At 46.8% G+C, this 13788-nt stretch overlaps 1 long non-coding RNA gene across 1 annotated transcript; it reads right to left on the bottom strand.

The window, feature by feature from the left end:
• Positions 1 to 3527: 3527 nt before the first annotated feature.
• On the bottom strand, positions 3528 to 5491 carry LOC139355437 (uncharacterized). Its single transcript, XR_011606062.1, has 4 exons — positions 5357 to 5491; positions 4764 to 4951; positions 4346 to 4468; positions 3528 to 4081 (listed from the first exon to the last, which is right to left on the bottom strand). It is a non-coding gene; the product is annotated as an uncharacterized lncRNA (long non-coding RNA).
• Between the last annotated feature and the right edge of the window lie 8297 nt (positions 5492 to 13788).

Raw genomic sequence — 13788 nt, 5'->3', positions numbered from 1 at the left:
CCCATTTGAAAATGTTTACTTTTGTCATCATAAGAAACAACATATGTACGTTGTAGGGAATTTAAAATATAATAGACACAAAGTTGCATTAACACTTTGGATTATTGATATATATACTTAATTGCTTTCCACTGAGCTGATGCTAATCTATCTTCTTATCAACATATTACCTCTGCACAAACTCTGGCATTTTCTTTGGTTTTTCAAGAAAAAGTTGAAATAATTTTACAAATCCTGGTCCATATATATTATAGATAACATGAAAATTGGTAATTAGAGAAGAAGATCACAAACAATTTCACTTTTTTTTTTTTTTTTTTTTGAGACGGAGTCTCGCTCTGTTGCCCAGGCTGGAGTGCAGTGCCACAATCTCCACTTACTGCAAGCTCTGCCTCCCGGGTTCTCCCCATTCTCCTACCTCAGCCTCCCGAGTGGCTGGGATTACAGGCGCCCGCCAGCATGCCTGGCTAAATTTTTGCATTTTTAGTAGAGATGGAGTCTCACCGTGTCAGCCAGGATGGTCTCGATCTCCTGACCTCGTGATCCACCCACCTCGGCCTCCCAAAGTGCTGGGATTACAGGCATGAGTCACCACAATTTCACCTTTTATGATCAGTGATAACTTATTAAGTTGATTGACTTCTACACATCTTTGAGATATAATTCACATACCATAAAACTCACCATTTAAAGCATAAAACTCGATGGTCTTTAGCATATTCACAGGGTTATGCAACTGTTATAACAAAAAGTTTAGATTTTCATCATCCCCAAGAGAAACCCTGGTGTCCTTTAGCAGTGACTCTATGACTTCACCCCAACCCACCACACTAGCTTTATGCAACCACTAACCTATTTTCTGCCTCTGTAGATTTGCATATTCTGGACACGTGGTGTAAATGGAATTATATAATACGTAGTCTTTTTTTTTTTTTGAGACAGAGTCTCGCTCTATTACCCGGGCTGTAGTGCAGTGGTGCGATTTCAGCTCACTGCAAGGTCTGCCTCCTGGGTTCACATCTTCTCCTGCCTCAGCCTCCCAAGTAGCTGGGACTACAGGCACCTGCCACCACGCCTGACTAATTTTTTTGTACTTTTTTAGTAGAGACAGGGTTTCACCATGTTAGCCAGGATGGTCTCGATTTCCTGACCTCATGATCTGCCTGCCTCAGCCTCCCAAAGTGCTGGAATTACAGGCATGAGCCACCACGCCAGGCAATATGTAGTCTTTCGTGACTAATTTCACTCAGCATAATGTTTCAATGTTCCTCTATGTGATAGCATGTGTCAGCACTGCGTTTTCTTGTTAAGTGATATTCCATTGTATAGATATGCTACACTTTTTCTATGTATTCATCAGCTCATAGACATTTGGGTTTTCTACTTTTTCTCAGCCATCCCTTTGAATGCCAGTGTCCATTCAACCACCCGGCTGGCCAAGGAGGCCCCATCTTCTTCCAGCCTGGAGAGCTCCCTCCCTGGTGATGACGTTTGGACGCTGTCGTTCCTAAACTGACAGCACTGCGTGTGATGGCATGGACACTGTGGTAGTCACTAGAGTTCTTTAACAAATTGTCATGGCCCTTTTTTTTTTTTTTGGCAGTGTCTTTCTCTGTCACCCTGGCTCAAGTGCAATGGCACGATCGTGGCTCAGTGCAGCCCCAAACTCCTTGGCTCAAGTAATGCTCTTACTTCAGCCTACTGAGCAGAAAGGTAAGACTACAGGCATGTGCACCCCACGCAGCTTTTTTTTTTTTTTTTTTTGAGATGGAGTCTTGCTATGTCACCCAGGCTGGGGTGCAGTGGCTCGATCTCGGCTCACTGCAACCTCCACCTCCCGGGTTCAAGCGATTCTCCTGCCTCAGCCTCCCGAGTAGCTGGGACTACAGGTGTCCGCCACCACACCTGGCTAACTTTTTGTATTTTTAGTACAGACGGGATTTCACCATGTTAGCCAGGATGGTCTCGATCTCCTGACTGCGTCATCTGCCTGCCTTGGCCTCTCAGCTAATTTTTTTATTTTGTAGAGATGAGGTCTCACTTTGTTGCCCCGGCTGGTCTTGAACTCCCCTCCTCAAGCCATCCTCCTGCCTCGGCCTCTCAAAGCCTGCTGGGGATTAAGGCATGAGCCACTGTGCCCAGCTGGGCTCTTCTCTAAGTTTTCATAGAATTGCACTCCCCCACCCCCTTTGTAGTTGGGGCGGCCGTTTGACTTACTTTGACCAAAGCAATCTGAGTGCAAGTGATGTCTGTCGCTTGGGTGGAAGCTTGTTGTGATTTGGCTCTGTGTTCCCACCCAAATCTCATTGTAATCCCCAGGTGTCAAGGGAGGGACCTGGTGGGAGGTGATTGGATCATGGGGGTGGTGTCCCCCATGCTATTCTCATGGTAGTGAGGGAGTTCTCATGAGATCTGACAGTTTTATAATGGCAGTTTCCCCCACTCTTTCCTCCCTCCTGCCACCTTGTGAAGAAGGTGCCTGCTTCCCCTTCAGCTTCCGCCATGATTGTAAGTTTCCTGAGGCCTCTCCAGCCATGCGGAAGTGTGAGTCAATCAAACTTCTGTCCTTTATAAATGACCCAGTCTCGGGCATTTTTTTAATAGCAGTGTGAGAACAGATGAACACAAAGCTCTAAGAGCCAGCGTGCATTTTGTCCTGTTTTCTTCCCCATGCTGCAGTGGCCGTGGGAGTGTATGACAGATAAAGCCTCCCTCTGCCTGGATGACTCTGCCCATGAGAACCTTCTGGATCATATTGGACAGACCACGTAGAGCTTCAAGGTTGTGTGGGCCCATGCCTGATCTAGCTTGTCTCAACCAACAGTTCTATGGGAGTTCACTCAGGACAGGATCTGGAGTGGCTGCTGCAGGGGGTGGGGTTGACCCAGGACCTGAGGATGAGAGGACGGGGTAGGCAGAGGGTGGAGGGAGGGTGGGGGCCAGAAACAATTAGAGTCGGGTACCTGCCGCCCCCTGGAAAACTTTAACTGAGATGGCTACTTGCAAAGATTACAATCCCACTCAGCTTTTCTTCCAGGGGTAAAACTGCTTCAAAAGTAACCATTACTCAATCTACCTCTCCAGGGAGATATTACATTATTGAGCATTTCATTATAGTTCTTGGGTGAATTTGGATTTATCATTCTGTGTCTTATGTTTCTTTGAAGTGAATCCAGCAGTAACATATCCCTGCTCTTTTCGGATCACACAATGATCCAATTCTGGTGCGCAACTGACAGAAAAGACAGCTGGTGTGTTTTCGGCACAACTCCAGCGTAGCAATAATGGCCAAGGCCTCTCAGAGGGAATTATGTCCTTGTCCAAAGAGCCACCTTTGAGATGGGGGGAACGGTGTCACCCTATTTTATGCATGTCCAAGTGCTCACCCGTGAAGCCAGACTAGAGACTGAAAAGCACTCCACACCTGGGCATGGTGGCTCATGACTGTAATTCCAACACTTTTGGAGCCTGAGGCTGGTGGATTACTTGAGTCCAGGAGTTCGAGACAAGCCTGGGAAAACAGCGAAACTCTGTCTCCATTTAAATCATTATTTGTATATATAAAATAAAAAAGCACTCCACATCCCTTTATTGCTGGAGATCACACTGTTTTCTGTAACTTTCATTGTCTCACTCTTTAGAGGTAATGACGTGAATTATTTTAGTGCCAGTGTGAGTTAATTTACCCAAATGCTTTCAGCATTAAGGTGTGAACTGAATTTCAGGAAAATACTTGTGATTAGTATCGCTTATTGCTATTTTACTTGAAGCTAAAAGATAAAATCAGAAACAATATCCCAGTAAGGGCCCCCAGCAGGCGGTCCATCCCGACGATGACAGAGGGAGAGGAGGAACAATGGCTACACTTTAAAGTGGCTACATCACCTTTTTCTGGGCCAAGAAGCCCAGGTGCAGATGTTTTCCCTGCAGGGAGTGTGCCGAGCTGGGTTTTATGGGCTGCAAACTCCTATCAGAAGTTGATAAAGTTCTGGGCCATTGGTTTCTAGCTGATTGGAGAAGTATTTCATAAGCTTAGAGTGTGAAACACCTAGAGATGAATCATCCATATGGGCCAGTTCCCCTAAAAAAAAAAAAAAAAAAAAAAAAAAAAAAAAAAACTCTCTACTGTTGTAAACAGACACACACACCCCTTAAACTTTATCAGGGTCTCAAGTAACTGATGGAATCGGACGTGAGCGGTGGCTCACACCTGTCATCTCAGCACTTTGGGAGGCCGAGGTGGGTGGATTCCCTCAGGTCAGGTGTTCGAGACCAGCCTGGCCAACACGGTGAAACCCCTTCTCTACTAAAAACACAAAAATTAGCTGGGTGTGGTGGCACACACCTGTAGTCCCAGATAGTCAGGAGGCTGAGGCGGGAGAATCGCTTGAACCCGAGAGGTGGAGGCTGCAGTGAGCCCCGATGGTGCGACTGCACTCCAGCCTGGGTGACACAGTGAGACTCTTGTCTAAAAAAAAAAAAAAAGAGAGAGACGGAATCAGACGATGTGTGGACAACCCCTACACAGGAGGGAAGAACACAGCAGCCCTGGAGGCTTCCGGTCATTGGAAGAGACCGGGGCTGCATGCATATGGGGTCACTGTTGACAGCAGCCCCTGCCTGCCATGCTGAGTCCCTGTGTGTGAGCATTGTGAGCATCCCCAGCTTGGTGACTGAGCCATCTCCTTGTACCCCAACCACAACCTCCTCTGTGACTCCAGTCACCTCCTGTCCCTTCAGAAGGCCACTCACAGGACACACACCCTTCCTGTGGTGACCAGTCACCTCATTCATGAAGGAATGACTGAGGCCATGACTGAGGTGTAGCAGAGTTAAGCTATACCGCGAGTGTCTGTGGGCACTGCAATACTTTGCAGTTGCTGGACTGGTGAACGTTTTCTAAATCATTTTTCACAGCCGTCCATCTTCTGCCACGTGGAATCCAGGTTTCCTGGTGAAAGAGAGGGGTTCAATGAGCCACGGCATTTTCCACCAGAGCGTCAGCATCTGGGCCTGTTACATTTCCTTTTGAGGCCCAGTTTTCATGAAAACGAATAAAACTTACAGCTTTAAAAATATCTAGGATGGGCTGGGCACGGTGGCTCACACCTGTAATCCCAGCACTTTGGGAGGCCGAGGTGGGCAGATCACAAGGTCAGGAGTTCAAGACCAGGCAGACCAAAATGGAGAAACCCCGTTTCTACTAAAAATACAAAAATTCGTGGGAGAACAGTGGCTCACGCCTGTAATCCCAGCACTTTGGGATGCCAACGTGGGCGGATCAAGAGGTCAGGAGTTTGAGACCAGCCTGACCAACACGGTGAAACCCAATCTCTACTAAAAACACAATAATTACCTGGGTATGGTGGCGCACGCCTGTAATCCCAGCTATTCAGGAGGCTGAAGCAGGAGAATCACTTCAATCAAGGAGGTGGAGGTTGCAGTGAGCCGAGATCATCCCACTACGCTCCACTCTGGGTGACAGTGCAAGACTCCATCTCAAAAAACAAAACAAAAATTAGCCGCCTGTGGTAGCACATGCCTGTAATTCCAGCTACTTGTGAGGCTGTGAGGGGAGAATCACTTGAACCCGCGAGAAAGAGATTGTGGTGAGCCAAGATCACACCACTGCACTCCAGTCCGTGCAGTAAGAGTGAAACTCCTGTGTCCGAAACTGGTTCCTTTCGGTGGGTTCTTGGTCTCACTGACTTCAAGAATAAAGCCGCGGACCGTCACAGTTAGTGTTGAGTTCTTAAACATGGTGTGTCCGGAGTTTGTTCCTTCAGATGTTCAGAAGCGTCTGGAGTTTCTTTCTGGTGGGTTCGTGGTCTCACAGACTTCAGGAGTGAAGCGACAGACCTTCACAGTGAGTGTTACATCTCTTAAAGGTGGCGTGTCTGGAGTTGTTTGTTCCTCCCAGTGGATTCATGCTCTCGCTGACTTCAGGAATGAGGCTGTCCCTCACAACCTTACAGCTCATAAAGGTACTGCAGACCCAAAGAGTGAGCACCAGCAAGTTTTACTGTGAAAAACAAAAGAACCACCACTCCCCAGCATAGCAGGCGACTCCAGCGGGTTGCTGCTGCCTCCTGGGTGGTCAGCTTTTATTCCCTTATTTGGCCCCGCCCACATCCTGCTGATTGGTCCATTTTACAGAGTGCTGATTGGTCCGTTTTACAGAGTGCTGATTGGTGCATTTACAAACATTTAGCTAGACACAGAGTGCTGATTGGTGCATTTTTACAGAGTGCTGATTGGTGCATTTACAAACCTTTAGCTAGACACAGAGCACTGATTGGTGTGTTTACAATCCTCTAGCTAGACAGAAAAGTCCAAGTCCCCACCTGAATCAAAAGCCTAGCCAGCTTCACCTCTCACTCCATTTCAAAAAAATGAAAATCGAGAAAAACCTAGGATGGGCCAGGGGTGGTGGCTCATGCCTGTAATCCCAGCGCTTTGGGAGGCCAAGGCAGGGGATCACTTGAGGTCAAGAGTTTGACACCAGGCTGACCAACATGGTAAAACCCCACTTCTTCTAAAAATACAAACATTAGCAGGACATGGTAGCAGGTGTCTGTAATCCTAGCTACTCAGGAGGCTGGGGCAGGAGAATCACTCGAACCTGGGAGGTGAAGGTTGCAGGGAGGTGAAGGATGCAGCAAACTGAGATCGTGCCACTGCATTCCAGCCTGGACCACAACAGCAACAGCAAAATAGCTAGGATGCAGCACTTGTCATGGACTTAATCTAATTATCGTGTGAGATGAGTCAATGATCATGAATTGTAGGGGTAAAGAAAATGAGTCACAACGAGACCATTGGTGATGGGTCAGAAGGGGCTCCCTGGTTTCACCTTCTGCTGCCCTGGGGGGTCCGCGATTCCCTGGGAGCTGTGGCTGGGCGGTGCTGCCCTCAAAGGCCAGCTGTCATGGGCTTTCCCCACCCCAACCCTGAAATTTCCCCCATTTGTCAGAGCTATGGCCACCTTACTGGCTCAGAAGTCAAGCTACAATACTGCAATGGAACCGGGTGACGAAGTGTCATAAATAATTAATACAAATTCTGCCAACAAGTTTGGAGTTAACAGCCAATCTTAAAATGGGTAAGAGAAAGAAAGGGGGAGGGAGGGAGAAAGGAGAGGAGAGGAGAGAGAGAGAGAGAGACAAAGAAAAAGAGAGAGATTTTCTGGCATTCATCCTAAGCATTTCAGCCGCAAACTGGTTTAGGCCAGTGAGACAGGATGTTCTGCAGAGCAAAGATCATGTGACTACACAGTGCGAACAAACAGATGGTGTATCATTAACAAACTGCAACGCTGCATTTCCTAGTCTCTCCAGGGTGTCAGTGACCCAGGCAATTTAATTAAAAACATTAAAAAAAAAAAGTGACAAGGGCCAAAGTTTCATCCTGTTTAAATTCAACCTCATCAAAAAAGTAGAGGGGCCGTCCCTTCCATGAAACGTCCACATATGAGCCCCTCGGGGAAGTGGCACCAACGTGTAGGTCAGTGACACAGTCAGGCCTCTGGTCAGTGGGCATTGATCCAGAAATGCAGCCAGGGCATGGCCAGGGCAGGGGCAGCTCCAGGACAGAGAGCAGCTCTCCTCCAATCGGCCTCCTGGGGAGACGGGACAGGCAAGCTGCAGGGAGCTCAGGGGGGTTTATGGACCAGGCTGTGTACACAGTTTGTCCTGGGTACAAACAAGCAGGTGGCCAGTCTCACCTTTGCTCTAAGAAGCGGGATCCAGGCAGGCCAGGAGGCCCAGAGAGTAGCTGTCAGGAGACGCTGGGGCCCAGCCAGAGCTTCTCCCACTGCAGGAGCGGAGCAGGAGCTCAGACACTCAGCACTGTCTTCGCTTGAACCTCCCTAGAAATGGCAGCATAAAGTGATGGTCAAGGGACGTTGGGTTGGGATTCAAGAAGCTTATTTCCAAATCCCTGCCCCACAGTCCACCAGTGACAGACACTGTGCTGAAGTTAGCCTCCGCACGCTCACCTGCAGAATTGTGACAACATGGCAAGGGCAGATGAAGGCCCCAGGACAGTGCCTGGCATTGAGAGTGCCCTGTCGTGCAGGTGGGCATGGGGCTGTCTAGAATTGAGCTCTTTTTATTTTTATTTTTTGAGTTGGAGTCTTGCTCTGTAGCCCAGGCTGGAGTGCAGCGGCGCGATCTTGGTTCACTGCAACCTCTGCCTCCCAGGTTCATGCGATTCTCCTGCCTCAGCCTCCCGAGTAGCTGGGATTACAGGTGCCCAACACCACACTTAGCTAATTTTTAGATTTTTAGTAGAGACGGGGTTTCATCGTGTTGGCCAGGCTGGTCTCAAACTCTTGACCTCAGGTGATCCACCCGCCTCGGCTTCCGAAAGTGCTGGGATTACGGGTGTGAGTCACTGTGCCCGGCCAATATCTATGTTTTTAAAGATTCCCAAAACGGTGGCAAACTTGAGGCTCCTGGACATGGAATGTGAAGAGGCCAAGAAAGCTGCAGGAGAAACCCTAGAGCGGTGGGACAGCTGGGGATCAATGGCTTAGGAATCTGTAAAGAAGGATATTTAGGTTTTTAGAATTTACAAAAGGCCAGGCATGGTGGCGCACACCTGTAATCCCAGCTCTTTGGGAGGCTGAGGCAGGGGGATCCCTTGAGCCAGGAGTTTCAGACCAGCCTGGGCAACATAGGGAGACCCAGTCTCTGTAAAAAATAATTTTTAAAATTTAAAAGAAATTCATATAATCTTGGGCTTCCCAGCAGGTAAACAAAAGAATCCTAATTAATCTCAAATGCAGATCATAAGAATTTGGAGAAACTGTTTGCACTCCATCTATGGAGATCAGTAGCTTTCTAGATTACAAAAATTCTAAATAAAATGTAACTTGGATAAAACTTGATTTTTGCACAGTGATACACCTAAAAGAAGCATAACTCTGACCTCAAAGGCTTTGAAGAGAAATACAGGCAGATCACACAGCGGATCATACGCGATGAACCGTTCTCAAACATCTTTATCCCTCTCTCCTCTCAACATTTGTTCATCACTTGCTGATATTTGTTGAGCACGCAATACATGCTCTGCTCTGGATGCCGGACCAGCAAACAAGACCCTTTCAGTTCCTGCTCCACTACATTCTAGAGAGGAAAGGCAGACCGGCAAATAGCTAGATCTTGTCGTGTACAGTTACTTTAGATGAAAGGCAGAGGTATCTCTCCATTGCTCAAAGTATGATCTGAATGACAAAATAATCCAGCCACACAAAGATGTAAGATAGAGCCTTCTAGGCAGAGGCAACAGCTTGTGCAAAGGGCCTGAGGCGGAAATGAAATGAGCCTGGCATGTTTCCAGAGGGAAAGTCAATGTTGCTGGAGTAGGGGTAGCAAGAGGCAGGTGTTGGGAGGTTTGCAGGAGCCAGAAAACAAGAAAAGGCCTGTCGAAGATCTAGTGTAGAATCATTGTGGACCGCACAGACGATGCAGCATTAGGGATCTATGCAGGAAGCACTCACCTCCGGGTAAGCAGACCCAGGTGTGAAGAGAAAGCTTTGCTTGGCTGTGTATCCAGGCAAATGCTGGATGAATACATTCATACACTTGAAGTTACGATCAAATGTCCAGGGCTGGATCTTTCACTTTTTATTTTAAAAATTTTATTATTTATTTATTTACTTACTTGTTTTGAGACAGGGTCCAGCTCTATTGCTCAGGCTGGAGTACAATGACACAATCACAGCTCACCGAAGCCTTGAACTCCTGGGTTCAAGCGATCCTCCCACCTCAGCCTTCCTAAATGCTGGGATTATGGGCGAGTGCCACCACTCCTGGTCTTTTACTTTTTTTTTTTTTTTTTTGAGACAGATCTCACTTTGTCACTCAGGCAGTAGTGCAGTGGCACAATCGCAGATCAGTGCAACGGCCACCTCATGGGCTCAAGAGATTCTCCTGAATCAGCCCCCGAAAGTAGCTGGGACTACAGGCATGCATCACCATGCCCAGCAAATTTTTGTATTTTTTTTTTTGTAGAAATGGGGTTTTCCCATATTGCCCAGGCTGGTTTCAAACTCCTGAGCTTAGGCAATCCGCTCACCTTGGCCTCCCATAGTGCTAGGATTACAGGCATGAGCCACTGTGCCCGACCAGCCTTTTAGTTTTTATGACTGCTTACTTTAACCAAAATTTTTAATTAACCAACCGACTGCAAATCCTAATTGTATTGAATCTTTCTTTTTTTTTTTTTTTTTTGAGACGGATTCTGGGTCTGTTGCCTAGGCTGGAGTACAATGGCATGATCTTGGCTCACTGCAACCTCCGCCTCCCAGGTTCAGGCGATTTTCCTGCCTTAGCCTCCTGAGCAGCTTGGATTACAGGCACATGACACCACGCCTGGCTAATTTTTTTTTTTTTTTTTTTGAGACAGAGCCTCGCTGTGTTGCCCAGGCTGGAGTGCAGTGGCATGATCTCGGTTCACTGCAAGCTCCGCCTCCCGAGTTCACGCCATTCTCCTGCCTCAGCCTCCCAAGTAGCTGGGACTACAGGTGCCCACCACCATGCCTGGCTAATTTTTTGTGTTTTTAGTGGAGACGGGGTTTCACTGTGTTAGCCAGGATGGTCTTGATCTCCTGACCTCGTGATCCGCCCACCTCCGCCTCCCAAAGTGCTGGGATTACAGGCACAAGCCACCGTGCCCAACCTGTATTGGATCGTAGGACTCTACTGTTCTTAAATATTTTGGTGCAAATCACAGCATTCACTAATTCCACACGCTTCTCAAAACTGGTAGTAGTTTTTGAGCCAGTTCCATGCAAACGTCCTCATCCTGCACACATACATGCACATCCTCATACACACAAACATAACTGAAAATTCAGCCCCATAAACTTGGCATATAAATTTAGTTCAAGTACAACCAGAGGAAAAAAAAAACAGGTCTGATTTTTAGATATTCTGCTTAACCAATCACAGAATTCAGTCAGAGTGGCCTGGCTTGGTGGCTTACGCCTGTAATCCCAGCACTTTGGGAGGCCGAGGCAAGCAGATCATTTGAGCCCAGGAGTTTGAGACCAGCCTGGCCAATATGGTGAAACCCTGTCTCTACTAAAAATATAAAAATTAGCCAGCCATGGTGGTGCATGTCTGTAATTCCAGCTACTCGGGAGGGTGAGACAGGAAAATCGCTTGAACCTGGGAGGCAGGGTTGCCGTGAGCCGAGATCGTGCCACTACACTCCAGCCTGGGTGACAGAGCGACACTCCATCTCAAAAAAAAAAAAAAAAGAAAAAAAAAGAATTCAGCCAGAGTAGCATACAGGTATCAACCAACTACTATACAAACTATACAAATACCTGGCTATCTGAGAGATGCCAAAAAATAGTATTTTGCTTGATCCATGTGCTCAACAAAGTTAATCTTGTTGGCGACATGAGGCATCAATACCAGAAACAAGAATGATGCCAGGGAGGCTGGTAGCAAGTGCTTCCCAAGGGCCTGGCCCTGCCGAGCCTCTGTGTGCTTGCCAACGCCAGGACTGCTGTTCTATCCGGGATGTCTGCTGCCAGTTTGTCTGTAAAAATCTTCTCTGTCTTTCAAGTACCACTTCTTGCATGAATCTAAATTTTGCTTGTCCTTAGGTGACCACTTGCTTTCCAAATTTTTAAAAATATATTTTCTGATATTTACAAAATATTGAATATAACATATACGTTAATAATTAACTAACATATGTTAATAAAAGTGTAATAATAATAAATCCTTAAATCCAGCAGTCAAACCAATAGCTAGAACATCACTAATAACTTTATCTACCTATGGTACCCTCCTTCTCCCTAGCTACTTGTCCTCTAAGGGCAAGATGGCAACACCTGTTCCTATGCCTGTAGTCCCAGATACTCAGGATGCTGAGGTGGGAGGATCATTTGAGCGCAGGAGAGCGAGGCTGCAGTGAGCCGAGATCACACCATTGCATTCCAGTTTGGGTGATAGAGTGAGGACTCTGGTTCAAAGAAAAAAAAATGGGACTGGGTGCAGTGGCTCATGCCTGTAGCCCCAGCAGTTTGGGAGGCTGAGGCAGGCAGATCACCTTCTCTGCAAAAAATACAAAAATTAGCCAGGTGTGGCTGTGTGCACCTGTAATCCCAGCTACTTGGGAGGTTGAGGCAGGATAATTGCTTGAAACCAGGAGGTGGAGGTTGCAGTGAGCCAAGATCGTGCCACCACACTCCAGCCTGGGTGACAGAGCGAGACTCTGTCTCAAAAAAAAAAAAAAAAAAAAGTTAAAGCCTGGGTGTTGTGGCTCCTGCCTATAATCCCAGGACTTTGGGAGGCTGAGGCAGGTGGATTTCTTGAGTCCAGGAGTTTGAGACCAGCCTGGGTAACATAGGGTGACTTTGTCTCTAGAAAAAAATTCAAAAAACTTGTCTGAGTTTGGTGGCACGTGCCTGTAGTCCCAGCTAACTCAGGAGGCTGAGGTAGGAGGATCACCTGAGCCCAGGAAGTCGAGGCATGATGGGGCCACTGCACTTCAGCCTGGACAATAGAGCAAGACCTTACCTCAAAACAACCCGAACAAACGAACAAAAAACCTTTGTGTTATCATGTTATTGCTTTTATCATGCTACATAATTTCTTTCCAAATGCTTTTTTATTAAGCATCATTTAAATACAAAAAAATGCACAGATTTTAAGCATATAGTTTGATGAGTTTGGAAAAATGTTTACACCTATGGAACCACTGCTCCATCAAAAATATATATTAGCGGGGTGCGGTGGCTCACGCCTGTAATCCCAGCACTTTTCCCAGGCAGGCAGACCACGAGGTCAGGAGTTCAAGACCAGCCTGGCCAACATAGTAAAGCCCTGTCTCTCCTAAAAATACAAACATTAGCGGGATGTGGTGGCACGCACCTGTAGTCCCAACTACTGGGGAGGCTGAGGCAGGAGAATTGCTTGAACCCAGGAGGCAGAGGTTGCAGTGAGCCAAGATGGCACCATTGCACTGCAGCCTGGGCGACAGAGCGAGACTCTGTCTCAAAAAAATATATATACATATATATGTGTGTGTGTGTGTGTATATATATATATATATATAAAATTTCTGGCTGGGTACAGTGACTCACACCTGTAATCCCAGCACTTTGGGGAGCCAAGGTGGGAGGATCACTTGAACCCAGGAGTTCAAGACCAGGCTGGGCAACGTAGTGAAACTTCATCTCTACTAAAAATTTTTTAAAAAATTAGCCAGGCCAGGTGGCGCACACCTGTGGCCCCAGCTACCAGGAAGGCTGAAGTAGGAGCACTTGAGCCTGGGAGGTGGAGACTGCAGTGAGCCATGACCATGCCTCTGCACTCCAGTCTAGGTGGCAAAGCAAATCCCGTCTCAAAAAAAATAATAAAATAAAATTTCCATCATCCCAGGAAGTCCTCCATATCCCTGTCAATCAACACCCTCTCCTCTGCCAGAGGCAACCACCATTCTGTTTTCTGTCTCCATGAATTCGTTTTGCCTGTTTTAGAATTTCATATAAATGGAATCACACAATATTTACTGTTTTGTGTCTAGTTTTTGTTGTTTTTCACCGTAATGTTTTTGAGATTCATCCATGTTATTGGGAATACCAACAGTTATTTCTTTCTATTGTGGAGTAGTATTTTATTGTACAATTTATTTACTTGTTTATTTGCTGATGAGTATGTAGGTTGTTTTCAGTTTGAGGCCTTTTTTTTTTTTTTTTTTTTTTTGAGACAAGGTCTTACTCTGTCGGCTGGAGTGCAGTGGTGTGATCATGGTTCACTGCATACT

This window comes from Macaca nemestrina, chromosome 1, assembly GCF_043159975.1.
Source record: "Macaca nemestrina isolate mMacNem1 chromosome 1, mMacNem.hap1, whole genome shotgun sequence".
NCBI lineage: Eukaryota > Metazoa > Chordata > Mammalia > Primates > Cercopithecidae > Macaca > Macaca nemestrina.
The sequence above is the reverse complement of the archived record's forward strand: the minus strand, read 5'-3'. Positions and strand labels throughout refer to the sequence as shown.